Genomic DNA, 18,152 nt, shown 5'->3' on the forward strand with positions numbered 1-18,152 from the left:
GTCTGATTTAGTTTCCACATCAGACTCAGAGCTGCTACATGGTGAAGATCACAATTTGTCACACTCAGAAAGTCAGATGGACATGGCTAAGTCTGGATTTCGTTCCCTTCATAAAGGAAAAAAAGAGAATTTCCCAAGCACTGCAGCCATGTGGCCATGTGGCATCTCCCGTAACCACCAGAGCCAGCTGGGTCAACACCCTTTTGGTCACACTGAGAAAGGATGCTGGCACAGCCCCTAGCCTTCAGCATTGCTGTTGTCTTGGAGGTCTGCAGAGAGGTGGCCCTGGCCAAGCCATCTGCTGAGCTTTTCAGTGCCCCACATGCTGCCAAATTTTCCCAGGCCGCAGGGGTTTCTGAATAGAGGATGGAGGATTCTCCATGACTCAGTGGTGCACACACTCAAGGGCACTGCTACCCAAATGGCCTATACTGCAAGTTCCTTTTTATCATGTTCTTTAAAAAATAAATGTCTTATGCTGAATTAATTTTAGCTTCACAGAAAAGTTACAAAGAGAGTACAGATTTTCCATACACCCTTCACCCAGCTCCTCCTTATGTTAACATCTTATATAACCCCGGTGAATTTGTCAAAACAAATGAATTAATATTACTATTAACTAAACTGTAGGCTTCATTCAGATTTCTGTGGTTTTCTCACGAATCATTCTTTTTAATCTTCCAGAATACCACATTGTCTTTAACCAGTTCATTTGGTTTACTCACAGAACTAATTCTCTGACCATCAAGATGCTGGTGTGGAAGGCTGATTGCCCTAAAGGTCTGCATCGATCATCCCTCTTTGTAAACATGCTGCTTGTAATGCAAAATATTAGCGCTTCCTATAAAAAGGTGGAGTCTATTTCCCCTCTCTGGAATGTGGGCTGGCCTGTAATTTGCTTTGGCCAATAAAATACAGCAGATAAGAAGATATGGCCATTTTGAGCCTGGGCCCCAAGAGCCCTCATTCATTCTCTCAGATTCCAGCCTCCTTCACAAGAAAAGGCGGAGCTAGCCTGCTGGATTGAGTACCTGAATCAGACAGGAAATATCCCAACTGAATATTGAGGTTGTACTAGACCCACCAGACCCCAGCTGAACTTCTAGCTAACTGCTGATTCATGAATGAATCCAGCCAAGATCAGTTAAGTCCTGGAGCATCGGGATCAACCAGGTGTACTGTCAACTTGTGAGCAAAATAAATGTTTATTAATATAAGCCACTGATATTTTGTGGTTGTATTTATGTAGCAGTATCGTGGCAATAGATAACTGATATGGCTGGGTCAGGATGGATTCTGGTATCAGCCATCCGGTAGCTCAGGTTGCACCATCACCAACAAGTTCAGTTATATTTGTCGAATTTTTCAGATTGGGGGACTTCTTGGGACTGGTCTCAGAGTTTTGTAACCAGCTTTAGTGAAAATTTCTTATAGGAGCCACATTTTTTTTTCACCTTAGTAGATTTGAATAGAAAACCCATGCATGGAAAACAATTTCTCCCATAACACTAGGGGGTTTCGGATGTTTTTCGAACCCTTGGTATGGTTGGTTGACTTGTGTACATTGAGTGCCATGATGGGTCATCACACTATGTCTCAAGTTTCTTTCTCTCTAATTTCAAAGACAAGAAATCTACACATATTTGCTCTAGGACTTTGCTGCTGTGGATATTTCCCAAATAAGCTGTCTGTATTGGCAGAGCTTTCTGCTGACTACAGTGGGTACAAGTCTGGAATTTAAATTTCATGTCTTTAGCCATCTTAGAGAAAAAAAATGTTATTTTTTTGTTTTCTTTTTTCCACCAGAGAAGCCAAAGTCATTTGAACAAGTATTCTCAAAATGGTGGGATGCTGCTTTGCGGGGCAAAATCAGTTTCAAGGGGGTATTCTGTAGTACAATGCTCATTAATCAACTTTGTTTTCTCAGTCTTGGAGCTAAATTCTAGTTTCCCTGGAGAAGGCTCTGGTTCTGTCATTAGAAGATCTCCAGCTTTTCCTCTGCCTTTTTAATCTCTTGGATATCTCCTGATTCCTACTGGGATAGTGGCAAGTTTCCCCAGGATTACAAAGATGCAGGCACTAGTCTCAAGTTTTTGCTATTCTCCCTTCAGGGAATACTTTACTCCTATTATAATTCCCTTGCAGGGGAAGTTTCCATACTTGTGGATGGGAAAGTAAGAGAGAGGGCAGCAATGTACTTCTGAGCTCAGATCAGTAGGAATTGCAAAGATCGCTATTATTTAGTTTTGCCACCCAGTCGTTAGCGTCTTACCCCTTAGTGGCTTGCAAGAGTGTGACACCTGCTTTGCAAACTCTGCAAGTCTGTGCTGTGGCTGTTCTTGTTAGATCCTCACTGATGCTGCTACTTCAGACTTAAGGGTTATTTTAAAATCACTTACTTGAGTGCCCCTTTCAACAACTGGAAGAAACTAAGGAGCTAGGGTTATCCCTCAGCCCTGCCATTCTGTGTGCTCAGGCAGCCTTGCCTATGCCTGAATGCATTACTCATTTTTTTTAATATTTGCATTTTGTTTAAAAAATTTAAAACATACAATTACTGTGAAAATTTAAGCATAACAGAAGCATATCAAATATGTAAAAAAATTACTGCCCAGAATTCTGTATAGTTGAATGTTTATTCCTGAAACATTCTTTCTTTAAAAATGTACATATAATAATCACAAAAATACATGGATATAGATTCAAAAGTTAAACAATTCAACAAGACTTCTAAATGAAAAGTGGGTTTCTTTGCTCCACTCCTCTCTACTCCTGAGTTCTAGTTCTCAAAGACAATTTCTTCATCTGTTTGTGTGCTTTCTTCTCTGATTTTCAAGTTTTAAGGTAGTTTCTTCAACTATCTGTTGATCTGTTTAATTAAAAGTGAGGCAATCTGAAGATGACGGAAGGTCTGTGTGAATGGATGGAGGAGAGCCACATAGAGAAATGAAGTGGGGTACTGACATTTTCTCAGGTCCCCACGAAAGACCTTATGCATTGGTCTTTTCTTCTGAGGCACTTCGGTTTGTTCAGGTAAGACTCTTTCAATCTCCTTCCAGGGCCCTGGGTAGAAAGGAAGATATACTTGGTCAATGCCATTCTGGGGGCAGAGCCACACAAGGGGCTAGGAGTCCATTAAGTATGGAGACTTTCAGTGTTGTACCTTTCTCCTTCTCTTCCCCTCCCCTTCTAAGCGGCCCTCCTCTATGCCTGGTGTCAGCATCTAGAGTGGGCTTTTTCAACCCGAGTTTTACAAGAGATTGAAACCCTACAGAAAATTAATTGAATATCTATTTTCTTTCTTCAGTTCACTCAAGAATGGTACATAGTTGGTACTGTTTTAGAAGCCTACAAGAGAAACTGATGTATTGTATTCAATGAATGCTTTAGGGTGTTAGGGATAAATTTTCTCCTGAACACTCGTTGAGAAGGGCTGACCTGAAGCCTTTTTGATTGAGTTTGTTTGTTTTTTGCTTTCTTGTTTTTTTCTCCCCAAAGAATAAATGTCTCATCTCTTGCTGGGGCAGGGAAGGGTAGTTGTCTGGATGCATGAGATGGGGAAGAGGATGTGGAGGTGTAACTCCCTCTTATAGGATTTTAGACACTCCTGTTTGCAGTTCCCTGTCCAACTTTTGGAGGTAGCGGGTACCTCTGGTGGCTGAGTGTTTCTGGGTTTCATGGAAACAAGAGACTTGCTTTATATTTGCCTTCTCATCCCCACACTTGGTGTTCAGCTTTTTCAGTTCCTTCCTACTTTTCAGTAAGGAAAAGTGTATTGATGTCTCTTTGCACTATGGAAACTGTGTTGACGCCTCTTTGCACTATTGTGTGCTCTTACATTCTCTCGGACCTTATGGGTTTATATCTTGATTTTATTCTTCTTATCTCGTTTTTGTGGGTTTTGTAAAAAAGTAACATCCATGTTCTGTGTGCTGTGAAGTCTTCAGTTTTTAGGCTTTTTAGGGTTTTTCTGAATATAATTTTTTGCTCTATATCAATAATTATATTCTTTGGGAATCTTGTCTGGCTTTTTAAAAATTGCATCATAAATTTCTTTAATAAGAAAAGGGGTTTGAGCTAGAGAGTTTAGAACTTTGAAGCAATTTTTTTTTCTTCCCATGGGGATTTCAGTAACTCTTAAAAGAACAGCAACAAAACCTAAATGTCACTGGGCATATTAGCATTTGATTATATACAGCATTTCTTCAAGAGGATGGATTTTCTTTTCTTACAATTGCCAATACTTTGATTAACACAGAGCTCATATTCATACCATTCTCATCATCCATTTTTCCCCATTATCATAAAAACAAAGCAGGAAGTCACACAAACAAAGCAGCTCTGGTGCTATATTTTCTCTGTGTGAACTTAACTTTGGCTGTGGTGTCAAGGATTTGGTGTGATAGTCATATCATATGTAAGCCCTCACACACAAATGTATATTTAAAACATATAAACTGGATCATAATGCACCTACTGTTTTGCAACATGTCATTTTTCTTTACATATTGTGAGTCTCTTCCAGGCCAGTACATAAAGAGCTAACTCATTCTTTTTTTTCCTGAAACATATTTGATTGTTTCTATTTTTTTCCTTCTATTCAAGGCAATATTGTAATAAACATGCATTGATACACATTGCTCATTTGTTTACATATTTCAGAAGGATTTCCTTCCCCTAGAAGTAGAGTTCTGAATCAGAGTCTGCACCCTGCACACTTTGATAGTTAAGGCCAATTGCCTTTCCAAAAGCTTCTGTCAATTTGTGTTTTCCCACCAATTAAGTGTCAGGATACTCACTTTTTCATTCCCTCTCCAAACGTATGTATGTCCTTTTCGTCTTTGCCTCTCTGATAAGCAAGACAGTATCATGTTATTTCACACGCCTTTTTTTTTTTTTTTTTTTTGTGTGTGTGTGTGTGTGAGCGAGGTCATTGTTCTTTGCTGTACTTCTAGTCTCCACACACAGATACTTTCCTCCCATTCCTGATAAATGGTTGAAGAGTGACTAGCTCAGTCCTAAGGTTTTCAACAAATCCAGAGGCTTGTTCATTAAAGGGTGGTTGTCCTGATAACATGAATAACCTGGGTAGCTTATCTTTTCTGCCTCCTGGTTCTGTAACTCTTGTTGCATTTGAGAAATATGCCAGGTCAGGACTCAACTGCTCCTTCCCTGGTGCTGCTTTCCCTTTGCTCTCCAAGAAGTTTGAACTCTCAATAATAATTGTCTGCAGCTATAGGCAGAATAACCTCTTTAGTTGCTTTTTTTTTTTTTCTTGATACGGTGTCTTGCTCTGTCACCCAGGCTGGAGTGCAGGGGTGTGATTTCCGCTCATTGCAAGCTCCACCTTCCAGGCTCACGCCATTCTCTTGCCTCAGCCTCCCAAGTAGCTGGGACTACAGGTACCCACCACTGCGCCCGGCTAATTTTTTGTATTTTGATGGAGTTTCACCGTGTTGGCCAGGATGGTCTCGATCTCCCGACCTCGTGATCCACCCACCTCGACCTCCCAAAGTGCTGGGATTACAGGCGTGAGCCACCGCACTCGGCCAGTTGCCTTTCTTGGTGCTTTTGTCTAATTTTTGAGAGTTTTAAAAATTTACTTTACTCCTATTATAACTCACTTGCAGGGAGAGTTTTAATGTCTTGTGGATGGGAAATAAGAGAGAAAGGGCAGCAATGTATTTGAGAAATTCATGGTTCCCTATGGTAGTCATGAGAGATATACAAACTGGCTGGAGTTGCCTGCAGCTTCAGAGTAGAGCAGGGAAGTGAATTGGACCCCTACTATGAATCTCTGAGTATTCTTTTTTTTTTAATTTTTGGATGCTACATTTATTTTTTTCTCTTTGAATTTTTTTTTTTAAATTGTACTTTAAGTTCTGCAGTACATATGCAGAACATGCAGATTTGCTACATAGGTATACACGTGCCATGGTGGTTTGCTGCACCCATCAGCCTGTCACGTACATTAGGTATTTCTCCTAATGCTATCCCTCCCCTAGACCCCCAACCCCAGACAAGCCCTGGTATGTGATGTTCCTCTCGCTGTGTCCATGTGTTCTAATTGTTCAACTCCTACTTTGCGGCACTGTTCGCAATAGCAAAGACTTGGAACCAACCGAAAATGCCCATCAGTGGTAGACTGGATAAAGAAAATGTGGCACATATACACCGTGGAACGCTATACAGCCATAAAAAAAAAAAGGGTGAGTTCATGTCCTTTGCAGGATCATCCATGAAGCTGAAAACCATCACTCTCAGCAAACTGACACGAGAACAGAAAACTAAACACTGTAGAATCTCTGCCTATTCTTTAGGCTTCGCCTCTTTCTCCAGCTACTGCTACAGTGTCCAGTTCCATACAGTTTCACCTTTAACCAAATTTGGGAGGTGAATATTGATTGTACCTTACTTTGAACCTCGTGCCTCTGGTTTGGGGGCTTCTCTGAGGCAGCATCATGGTCTACCACAGGACCCCAGTCAGCACTCATGCACATGGCTCCTGGATTCATGGAGGAGTTAACACCCTGGGGGCAACCTTGATCAATAGGGGATGGGTGCTGCCAGATAATGTTGCCTCCCTCTTTTCCCCTAGGTGGATGGTGCAGTGATGCATTTCATATGATTCCTCAGCATGTTCTGCAGGAATGAATTGCCTATAGCAGTGGCCAATGCATGTATGGTGAGCTGAATAATGATACCTCAAAGGTGGCCATGTCCTACTCTCAGAAATCTGTACATGTGTATCTTATGTGGCAACAGGACCTTTTCAGATGTGATTAATTTAAGGATTTTGAGATCAGTAGAGTATCTGGGATATGCAACTGGCCCAGCGTTTTCACAAGGGCCCACGTAAGATGGAAGCAGTAGAGTTAGAGGCAGTAGAAGATGTGATGACAGAAGCAAGGTGCTGGAGGAACATGAGAAAGGTGTCACAGGCCAGGGAACACTGGCAACCTTGAAAATCTGAAAAAAGCAAGGGAATGGATTCTACTTTCAGAGCTTCTAGAAGAAACCAGCCCTAGAGACACCTTGATTTTAGCCCATATGATCCATTTTAGTTCTCTGACCTTCGGAAGCATGAGATAATAAATTTGTGTTGTGGTAAGCCACTAAATTTGTAGAAATATGATGCAGCAGTAAAAGGAAATGAATAGAGCATCCATGTTCCATTCCCATCCCTCATTCCCCTTCCTTGGGATCACATTGTCAAAGTAAGTGCTTATATAATAGGCTTTGTCTTAGAGTCTGCTTTGGGGGGAACCCAGGCTAAAATAGGGAGTAATTGAACTGCTACTGGCAATTTCTGGGATGTAGTTTGGATATTTGTTCCCCTCACCTCCAAATCTCATGTAGAATAGTAATCTTCAGCCTGAAGTTAGGGCCTGATGGGAGGTGATTGGATCATGGGGGTGGATTCCTTATGGCTTCCCTCATGGTGTTGTCTTCAGGATAGTGAGTGGTTCTCAGGAGATCTGGTCATTTAAAAGTGTGTAGTACCTCTCCCGCCTCTCTCTGTTTCTCCCTCCCTCCCTCTCCCCCTCTTCCCTCTCTCTTTCTATCTTTCTCTCTGTCTCTCTCTCTCGCTCCTAATCTGGCCATATGATGTGCCTGCTCCTGTTTCACTTTCCACCGTAACTGTAAGCTTCTTGAGGCCTCTCTAGAAGATGATGCCAGAGCCTGCAGAACCGTGAGCCAATTAAACCTCTTTTCTTTATAAATTACCCAATCTCAGGCATTTCTTTATAGCAATGTAAGAATGGCCTAATATATTCTGGGTTGTGATTTTCCTGAGGAACAGATCTAGGACATGGAAGCTGATTCATCTTAGGTTCCATCCAAGATGACCATTGTCAGGAAAAGGAGATGTCAGCTGAAAGATGCTTGTGTTCTCAGTGACCAGGGATGGAGGGACAAACCATCAGTGGCAGGCCAGAGTACTCTCCCTGTCAGAGAATTGAAGGTGAGGTCCCCAGTGATGGGGAGGCCATGTGCATGGGTGTTGGAGGTAGATCAGTCAGGCCCTAACTACGAAAACAGAGACAACTTCAAGTGCCTACAGTAGAGGAAGTTTACTGTAGAGAGTTGTTTATACTGGTGACATAGGAGCTGAGAACCAAACAAAGGATGCAGAGCTAATCCAGAGGTTGGCAAAGCAGGAAACCACTGCATCCTTATGTTGGAGGGAGAAAGCAAGGGATGGTATTATGGGAGCCTGTGGGTTGGGGCCACTGGATAAAAAGCTGGAATCAGAGTGGGACTTTTCAGTAGAAGGTCATCTAAAGTAGTGGCAACATATAAGTTTTATCTCCCCATTTTGAAGAGTTTTGCAAATAAATTTTTGAAAGAAGAGCACAATTATTTGAATCCTTTCAATCCCATAGGTACATAGAAACTTTGTGACTGGTCCCATTGGAGTGCCTCTCAATTGACTAGAGGTAATGAGAAGGACCCCACTCTCCTTTCTTTATATCTGCTAGTGGGTTGGAGCCAATGGTCACATGATGTTTTAATTAAATCCACTGTAGGAACAGAAATGTGAGAGCTCTTGGCATTTGGCATTTATCATTTTGGCGTTTCAGCACCAATTAAGACTGAAACATTCATTCTGTTTTAACAGTCTCTAATACTTATACTTGGGATGATTACATGAATAGAAAAAAAAAGGGGTTTAAGAGTATTAGGTTATAAAGGTATAAGGAAAGCTCTACCTAGGCATGTTTACCTTTTGTGATTGTTGAAATTCATATTTCTTATACAGGCACACATGTCTGGAATTCTGAAGAATCCTTGTATAAGGCACATCTACTCTACAAACTAATATAATCCTAGATAAGAATTGGAACAAGTGAGTCTGAAACCAGAGTTTTGACCCTTTGTGAAAACCGGTGTGCACCAAAGAAGTAGATTTTCAAAAATCCCTGTTAATTTTGGAAGAGAGACTGTCATAAGAGCATGGTTGAAAGTGTCACGGTCAGACAGAGACCCATTACAGAAAGAGATGGACATGGAAAGACTGCAACTTCAAAATATCGAGCCACTGAAAGCGTTGAATCTCTTCTTAAATGTGGAATGCCATATCATCTGGGATGAGAAGAATGGAGATCTGGGGCATAAAGGGAGTGTTTTTGCTTTGAAGGGGGGGATTATACCCCATAATTAGGCAAGGAAAAGATCTTAAAGCTAGGAGTTGGGACATTAAAATGGGCTTGGGATCTGTGGAGATCCACATAGGGACCAAAAAGTAGAAAACCTTTGACTTTTTCTGCCTGAGGCAAAAAACACAGGTGACCACACCTTAGAGACCCAGTGACTCTCGGGAAGAAGAGGGAATGGTAGGAGGTTGGGTTGGTGTTTCACCTAAGACTTCTCTCTGCCTTTAGGTAAAGAGTTGTCCACTGCCTGAAGCCATTTCAACATTTGGGGCTGAACAAGTTGGGTAGGATAGTAGCAAGTGAGGTCAGTAATGTTGGGTAAAAGGAGAGCATCCTGAAAAAACAAATGGTGATTCTCTATTAGGAAAACATGAGTACTCCACTAGGATTTAGGTCCAACCTACATGCTCTTGGGAGCCTAGTATTCTGAAGAAACAAATTTCAGATGTTAACTTTGTTCCTATGTTCTGGGAAGGGAAGTTGTATGGGGTGCACTAAGATGTTAGCAAATGTCATTTATAGGGATGCAAAGCTTTATGGGCGGATAAGTGAAGCAGGGCAACACACACAAACACACACACCAGGAAAGAAAACAGATGAAGAGCCTTGGCAGACTAGACTGGGGTGGTCAGCGTTGCAGGGTGGTGCTGGAGGAGTATGCATGGATCATGATATGCGAGGTCAGTGGGCCGTGTGATGAGAACAGACTTGAAGGGACCACATAGAGAAAAGCAGTGGAGCCCTGAGACGCTGTCTGGCTTCTGCCATGTGAACACAATTGAGGGCATGGTAGTCCAGTCGATGTCTGCCCATCCCCACCTAAGTGACCTGTGCCAGCAGCTTGTGCAGAGGAGCAATGGCAGCTGTTTTCCTAGTGGATGTCTGGTGAGGAGCTTCATCAATAGCTGATGTAATGGACTATGAGAATGCCTGTTCAGCTCTGTCTGAAACCCCCAGTATAATTCTCTCCCTTTTAAGGATCCAGACACTTACCAGTCCAACTCTCCAATCTCATCTACAGAATACAAACAAAAATGGACATTTAAGTCTTTGATACCCAGGGGAATGGGGAATGTAGGTGAGCAAATCCCCATATCCTTACTTGGGTGACTGAAGGGAAACAACTTGAGATTCTTCCCCAGAGATGGGACATGTGGAAGCATGGACATGTATACCACTGTTAGATGAGCAACATCTGATGTCATTTCCCTATCCTATAACTCACATTGCCATTTTAGTGAAACCCAATTAATATTCTACTTAACTTTGCTTTTCCCCAAATATGAGTGTCACCAAAATTTTTATCATTTGCATTTCCCTTTGACACTGTAGTCCACATTACCTTCATGATCTAAGTATCAGCAAATGTTATCTAGAGTTCATAGGTGTTGCTAAAACTCTATACTTTCCTCTCCTATAGTCAGGCTTGAGGTGGGATTGGTAAGTTCTCTCTAAAAGACCAGGTAGCCTGCTTCTTGACAGGGCTTGTCCTGATTGGAATGATTCAGAAGTATAGGCAGAAAGTCAAAGGTTTTGTAATTATTAGCAATTTATAAATATTTAACATAAGACCACATCAGATATAGATTTACTTTGCTGTTTTAAAAGTACTTTCAACTGCAAGTCTAGAAATACATTCAGCCCAACTCTGGAAAATTTACATTGAAGACATTAGAGCAGATAGCTTGGCAGTTGCTTAATGTACGTCCTGTCTTGGGCCGGGAAGGGAGAAAACCCAGGCTTCCCGGTATGATACAATATAGAAAGGCAAGTGGAAATCTTTTCTGAGTGATTCCACAGGGGATTCACTTTCTCTGTGCATGTTCGAGTGTCCTGTGGTAACCTCTTAGGCTGGTGATGAAAACATTAGGGAAATGCTGAGTTTGGAAAATGCCAGAGGTTCTCCATATCCATTTGTTTTGCTGTTTAAGTAGAATAAACAATTTGGATGCTATTAGACGTAACTGGCTTGCCAATTTCAATTTGTCAGAATTAATCTGTTTTGAGTTATATGAACACACACAAATATAAACTTGTCAGAAATATTTTTAACTAGTTTAAAATTAATTAACCAATTTTAACTAATATTTTAAGCTTAAAGTCCCCCAAGAGTTAATGTAAACCTTCAAATTAGGTCTTAAGCAGAGTGTAAAGAAAAATCTCAGTGAAGTCTCAAACCAGAAGATATAATTTTTTAAATCTCCAAACTCTCCTGGATTTACAAGCATCTGAAAAAAGGAATGACCTTTTGGGAGTTACCACCTGAGACACAACTATTCTCATATTTCATCTCGCTTGTGTTTTAGACATGGTAGAGCACATTTGGTAAAGTATAAAAGGAACTAAATGTTTTAAATTTTTGCATGAAAATTTTTTGAGGGAGTAGGGGGTATTTGTACTTTTAAGACTGCTTTCAGATTTCTGTCAAATGTAGCTTCACTACTATGGAGAGAAATGAACAAGACTGGAAAATGAGAAGTGAAACCCTATTAACTTAGTGATGAACTACTCTCTATCCCCATGTTAGGGCACATTGGCTGCTAGCAACAGAGATCCACTCTTTCCAACTTGAGCATATGAGGACTTTGTTGGAGGCATTCTGGAGAGTGAACAGATTCCGAAGAATTGCTGAATCACTGTGCTGCTGGAAGGAGAGCTCCAGGGAACTGTCAGGAATTCACTGACAATCATGTCCTCTTCAGACTCTGCCCCTGGAAACACTCAGCCCTAATGGCATCCATCTGTTCTTCATCCCGCTATAGATAGATGCGGTCTCCCGGGAAAGAAAGTCCAATTGGTTTAGCCTGGGTCACATGCCCTCCCTTCAGGCACCTTGAGACAGACAGGAGCAGAGGGATAGGAAGAGGTACGGTCCTCTGAAGGAAAAGCTGGGGCTGTTACTGAGAGAAGAGGGGAAGGGAGTACTGTGGCAAAGTAGAACCATCAAATGGAATTTTATTTCCTGCTGCTCCTTGAACCATATCACACCAAGTCAACACGAATGCAGTAGAAGGACCATATTAAGATTAACAATGTACTTCTTAGACATGTTTTTAGGGTTCTTTTTCTGATGTTTTTGTATGGATTCTCAGTGAAAAATTCTGGAAGAAAAGGCACTGAGCTGATAAAAAGGGATAGATTAGGAAAGTTCAATGGTCAAAGCAGACTGTCAAACACATTTCTCATTGTTAGTAGAATTTTTTTTTTTTAAGTCCAATTTACATTCAGGCAGAGCTGAACAGGCATTCCTATAGCCCATTACATCAGCTACTGATGAAGCTCCTCACCAGACATCCACTAGGAAAACAGCTGCCATTGCTCCTCTATTCTATTTTCTCCCATAATTATAATAATAATGTGCTGTATAATTCATGCAGATTCTTGGTAAATCTTAATAAGAGTAACTGGAAACCAGTGCAATCAATGTTCTAAATATACTCACCTTGACATTGGGAATTACCATGCATTTAAATGTAATGACATAAACTGTTCCTATCTGATTATAGTAACATAATGAGATGGTTTCCATATCGGATATGCATTTAATTAAAAGAATGTGTCAATGATGAGCATATAGGAAATGATTTAGATAATTAATGATAAACATTGACTTTATAAATAACTTTATTTTTAATATTCCCATCCCTTCTCCCCTCTATCCAGAGTTCTGAGGTTCTCTTATGTGAAGAAAGTCTTGCCCAACATTTGTATTTCTCTTTTTTTTTTTTTTGAGACAGAGTCTCACTCTGTCGCCAGGCTGTAGTACAGCAGTGCGATCTCGGCTCACTGCAGCCTCTGCATCCTGGGTTCAAGCAGTTCTCCTGCCTCAGCCTCCCGAGTAGCTGGGACTATAGGAGCACACCAACAGGCCCAGCTAATTGTTGTATTTTTAGTAGGGACAGGGTTTCACCATGTTAGCTAGGATGGTCTCTATCTCTTGACCTCATGATCCACCCACCTTGGCCTCCCAAAGTGCTGGGATTACAGGCGTGAGTCACTGTGCCTGGTTGCATTTGTATTTCTTTTAGGAAAAGTTTCAACAATTTGCCTGATAAATAGACAGATGATCATTTACTTTGACGCCAATGAAGCTTTGATTTCAGTATCCCTCACTTCTGTGAGCCTCTTCCAAGTCCCTGTAGCTAACTATATTTTTGTGGAATTTTTCTTAAAGAAAATTCTCAAATTGTGTTAGCTTTAGGCCCTATAAACCTGGATCTGTACTGCTGTAGATTTTGTAGATGTAACCAACCCAGCGTCGGCTATCCTCCCTGCCACACCCTGATCGTTCAGCCTGCATCAACCCAGATTTGGAACCTTGTACATTCAGTGGTTTTGTTAAGAAATCCAATAAACAGTTAGGATTTTGCAACGTCATTTTTTCTCTTTTAAAATATTTTGTGAATATATGGTGGAGAATGGGTTAGGAATCATGTAGACATGCGAGACCTACCTTATAAAACATAGAACATTTAGAAAAAATGTCATGTTAGACACCTATGTCCACTGAACTTCTTTCTTAGCCTCACTTCTACCCATATTCTCACCCTTCTTCTTTTGATCTCTTGCTCTCCTTTCTCTGGATCCTCCTCCTGTCTTTTCCCCGAGGTCTCCACGCTCCTTTGCTTTCTATTACACAGTGTGATATGACTCCTATCCTTGGCTTGCTTGCTTGCTTGCTTGTCCACAGTAGGACCTGGGGACATTTAACTGGCCTCTGATCCTTCAAAAATGCTTTAATAAAAAATTTTTAATGAGTTTGTTCTCCAATCATTGAGGTGCCTTAAATGTCACTAACATGACTCTTCAAAGTATTTTGTTTTCTAAAAATGTGCAGTGCTTCAATTCATAATTGCAAGGATATAGAATCAACCTAAGTGCCTATCAACCAACAAGTGGATAAATAAAATGTGATATATGTATATATATATAACAGAATACTACTCAGCCATAAAAAGGAATGAAATAATGTCTTTTGTAGCAACCTGAATGGAGCTGGAGGTCATTATTCTAAGTGAAAGAACTCAGGAATAGGAAAGCAAATATCATATGTTCTTACTTATAAGTGGGAGCTAAGCTATGAGGATACAAAGGCATAAGAATGATATAATGGACTTTGGGGACTCAGGGTGGGAGGACAGGCTGGGAGGGGGATGAGGGATAAAAGACTACATATTGGGGCTAGGTGTGGTGGCTCACGCCTGTAATCCCAGCACTTTGGGAGGCCGAGGCAGGTGGATCATGAGGTCAGGAGATCGAGACCAGCCTGACCAATACGGTGAAACCCTGTCTCTACTAAAAATATAAAATTAGCCAGTCATGGTGGTGCACGCCTGTAGTCCCAGCTACTTGGGAGGCTGAGGCAGGAGAATTGTTTGAACCTGGGAGGCAGAGGTTGCAGTGAGCTGAGACCACACCACTGCACTCCAGCCTGGGAGACAGAGCAAGACTCTGTCTCAAAAAAAGAAAAAAAAAAAAAGACTATAGTGTATACTGCTTGGGTGACGAGTGCACTAAAATCTCAGAAATCACCATTAAAGAACTTAGCCATGTAACCAAAAAACACCTGTACACCAAAAACTATTGAGATAAAAATAAATGTTAATAAAAAATAAAAATAAATAAAAGTGTGCAATTCTTGCACCAAGGATAATTTTAGAAATTGAAATATTCTCAACCTCCACATTTTTACAAGCATGATTTCATGTTTGAACTGTACGTAATTTAAAAACATTTGGGATTGCATAATTTTCTGCCAGGTTACTGTCATGTGTCATCGTCTAGACTAGGAGTAGTAGCACATAGTAGAGGTTCAATATATGAATGTTGAATGCTTATTGATGAAATTACTATTTATATAAGAGGTGGCATATTGGTATCCATATTTAACATGACTTGATATAAGAAGCTGCAGGAAACACACACACTGACTGGGCCTTTCCCCAGAGGGCTCACAGAGTCTTTATAGATTGGAAGAACAAAGAAATGGAAAGAAAATAAAACCAAACCAAATTAATGTATCTATTTACAATTTAAATGATTCATAATGAGGACATTTTGAACTAATTTCAACTATTAACATTTGTGTGCCTTCATAATATAAACAATGCTTTACAGGCTTTGAATTTTCACAAAAAGAAATATTCTTTTTTTTTTCAGGTTCATTTTCTTTATTATTAAAAAAAAAAACCTCAGAAATCAATAATGGACACTTCAAGACCATGATAGATAATGTGCAAAAATCATTACCAGAAAATCATAAAAGATAACATTCTTTTTCTGTGAAAAATAATTTCACTTTTCAGACACCATTTAAAAACATATTGCACCCAAGAAAATACAGCGATGAATATGTAAAATGACAAAGAATGGATTTTATGATATAGAAAAGAGCTAACAAGGCTTTTTGTTCCTTTCAAATATTCTGAATCCTACTGAATATTATCATACAGGGAAAAGCAATTTTCAAAATAGCAACTGAAGAAATAAAGTATTTTTAGGGCTCTGAAATGGTTTCTACTTCCTAGGACTCCTTGCTTGTACCAAATTGTAATTTATATTTCCCTTTGATTAGTGCCAATTCTTTTCTCAAAAAGGAGACATATTTTCTGATTCAACCCAAGTGTCCCCTTGCTGCCATCTGTTATTGTTGTCTCATCCTTGGAGTTGACTTGTACCAATTTTTTGATTCAGATAGTAAGAAAGCAGTAGTCAGGGGAAAAGTTTCTGGCTGATGTGCCAGCATATCCTATCAGGTATTTCCTAGGTTTCGTCACAGTGCCACTTGACTAGGATGAAGAGGATAACAGCCACGGAGGTGTTATCATCATGCTGCTGGAAGGCTGAGAGTCCCTCACTGAGTAGGTTGAAGGGATGTGTAAATGAACCAACTTGGTATTTTAGTGGAGCTCTTACTATCAACCATTTCCTCACATAAGCTTTAAAAACGATAGTTACATCAACTCTTACAGCCCAATATCTTTATTTCTAAGAGAAAACAATCACACCAGAATTTTCCATGATAAGTCATAACTTGAGAACACTTGGTTCAGCGTATCTTATAAGGAATAAAATTTAATAGAATAAAATAGAGATTAAATTTTAACATTTTAAAATATGTTTTTATTTTGCTTGTTCCCATGACACTATGTCCTATAACCCCATCTCCTGTTCCCTCTCAATCAGTTTAATTATCACACATTTTCTTAGCACCAGACATAAACTGAAAAATCTAAACCTAAAATATTTTTATGGGCAGATTGACAGGAACTGCATTTCATATTAGGAGACATTGTTAGTTTGGGACAATATGTTCTTTTAAAAAGTACAAATGGCTAAGGACTTCTGTCAAAATTCATTTTTGAAAATTAGAAAGTAAATAAGGCAAACGTAAAAAAATTTCCCTTTAGCATTTTTTTCTCTGTTATTACAATATATATTTTTAAATGACAGCAGCCTCCATTTATCGCTTCACCTATTGATGTAACCATAGTGGTATCATTGATTTCCAATTTTCAGGCAATCTTTTTCTTGCTGTTGGAAGCCCAAGTCTATTCATTTATTATTGTGTGTACTCAGGGGAGGGAGATGAGCCCATTGATCTAGTGGTGCACCAGCTGGTAAATATTTAATGTTTATTCCCATCATTAAAATTATTTTAGGTTGGGATATTGACAGTTATTCACATGCACAGATTGGTATAGCCTGCAATATATAACATACTCTTCTGTCGGTTATAGTTCATTGCAGCTTTGCAGATTGGCTTACTTGCTGTGTAGTAGTTTTGCAGCGTTATTTTCCAGATGGTTGTCCTATTGTTTAGATTTGAATTTCAGTTAAGCTTGATGTCTTCTGGTGGAAGGATTATGTAAAAGACACTTCATCCCTACACTTGAACATTGTTACAACTTTAGCATCCTCGAATGTACTTAAGAATCATCAGCCGGGCGCGGTGGCTCACGCCTGTAATCCCAGCACTTTGGGAGGCCGAGGCGGGCGGATCACGAGGTCAGGAGATCAAGACCATCCTGGCTAACACGGTGAAACCCCATTTCTACTAAAAATACAAAAAAATTAGCGGGGCGTGGTGGTGCGCGCCTGTAGTCCCAGCTACTCAGAGGCTGAGGCAGGAGAATGGCGTGAACCTGGGAGGCGGAGCTTGCAGTGAGCCGAGATCGCCACTGCACTCCAGCCTGGGCGACAGAGCGAGACTCCGTCTCAAAAAAAAAAAAAAAAAAAGAATCATCAACCTTTATAATGATTCTAACACCTATGTTTTCTCATGTTATTTCTTACTAGAGATCCTTGGCTGCACCAAGAGAAATTCTGCTTTCAGATTTTCATCATGCAATGAGTACTTTGCTTCTTGCCATGCTAGTTATTTACATTTAAACCTTCACTTTTATTTTGGGATCCTTCGTGGTTTGCCCAGCCTCAGTCTTGGAAGCCATTGTCATCTTCCCAGGTGTCATATACCTGCTGGTCCTTGCAGGGGATCATGAAGGCCCAGACATATCTGAGACAGTTCTTCTAGAAACCCATTTCCTGCTGGGTTGGCTCTGATCAGCTCAAATTTTGACATCAAGGTCACAGGGCTTTTTGATCCTTGCATTGATTCTTGCCTTTTTTTCTTGGATTTGACACTTGGCTTCTATCTTTTGGGCCTTTGAGCTTCCTTTTTTCCCCAAAGGTTTTTGGTCTGGCTGTCCCCCTGGCTCTGAGTAGTCACAGCTTCTTCTGTTTCTCATCCAGGCCTAACGTATCCAGTCCTGATCCTAGCCAAGTACTTGATCATCAGCCCAGTTGAGTCAGACCAGCAGCACCTTCAGGAGGAAAAATTTCCAAATTGTTTGATCTTTTCTGTCTCCTTTATAACAAAACAGGTATAAGACTCCTGCTTTCTGGTTAGGGGCTTCAGAGGTTCTGTGCTATTATAGCAGTATTTCTAGTTCCATTTAAAAAATTGTAAATTAACTACAGCTGTTCATTAAAAAT

At 40.3% G+C, this 18,152-nt stretch overlaps 2 long non-coding RNA genes across 2 annotated transcripts in view; one reads left to right on the forward strand and one right to left on the reverse strand.

Moving 5' to 3' along the window:
• Positions 1-2,889: 2,889 nt before the first annotated feature.
• The window catches only part of LOC139359088 (uncharacterized), a 48,078-nt gene continuing 32,815 nt past the window's right edge, over positions 2,890-18,152 (reverse strand). Inside the window, exon 3 of the long non-coding RNA XR_011614720.1 lies at positions 2,890-3,063. This is a non-coding gene — a long non-coding RNA (uncharacterized lncRNA). The remainder of the gene's footprint in view (positions 3,064-18,152) is intronic.
• On the forward strand, positions 7,632-12,386 carry LOC105481736 (uncharacterized). The gene is made up of 3 exons (XR_987152.3): positions 7,632-7,966; positions 8,765-8,851; positions 11,686-12,386. It is a non-coding gene; the product is annotated as an uncharacterized lncRNA (long non-coding RNA).

Source organism: Macaca nemestrina, chromosome 16 (assembly GCF_043159975.1).
Source record: "Macaca nemestrina isolate mMacNem1 chromosome 16, mMacNem.hap1, whole genome shotgun sequence".
In the NCBI taxonomy this organism is placed as follows: Eukaryota; Metazoa; Chordata; class Mammalia; order Primates; family Cercopithecidae; genus Macaca; species Macaca nemestrina.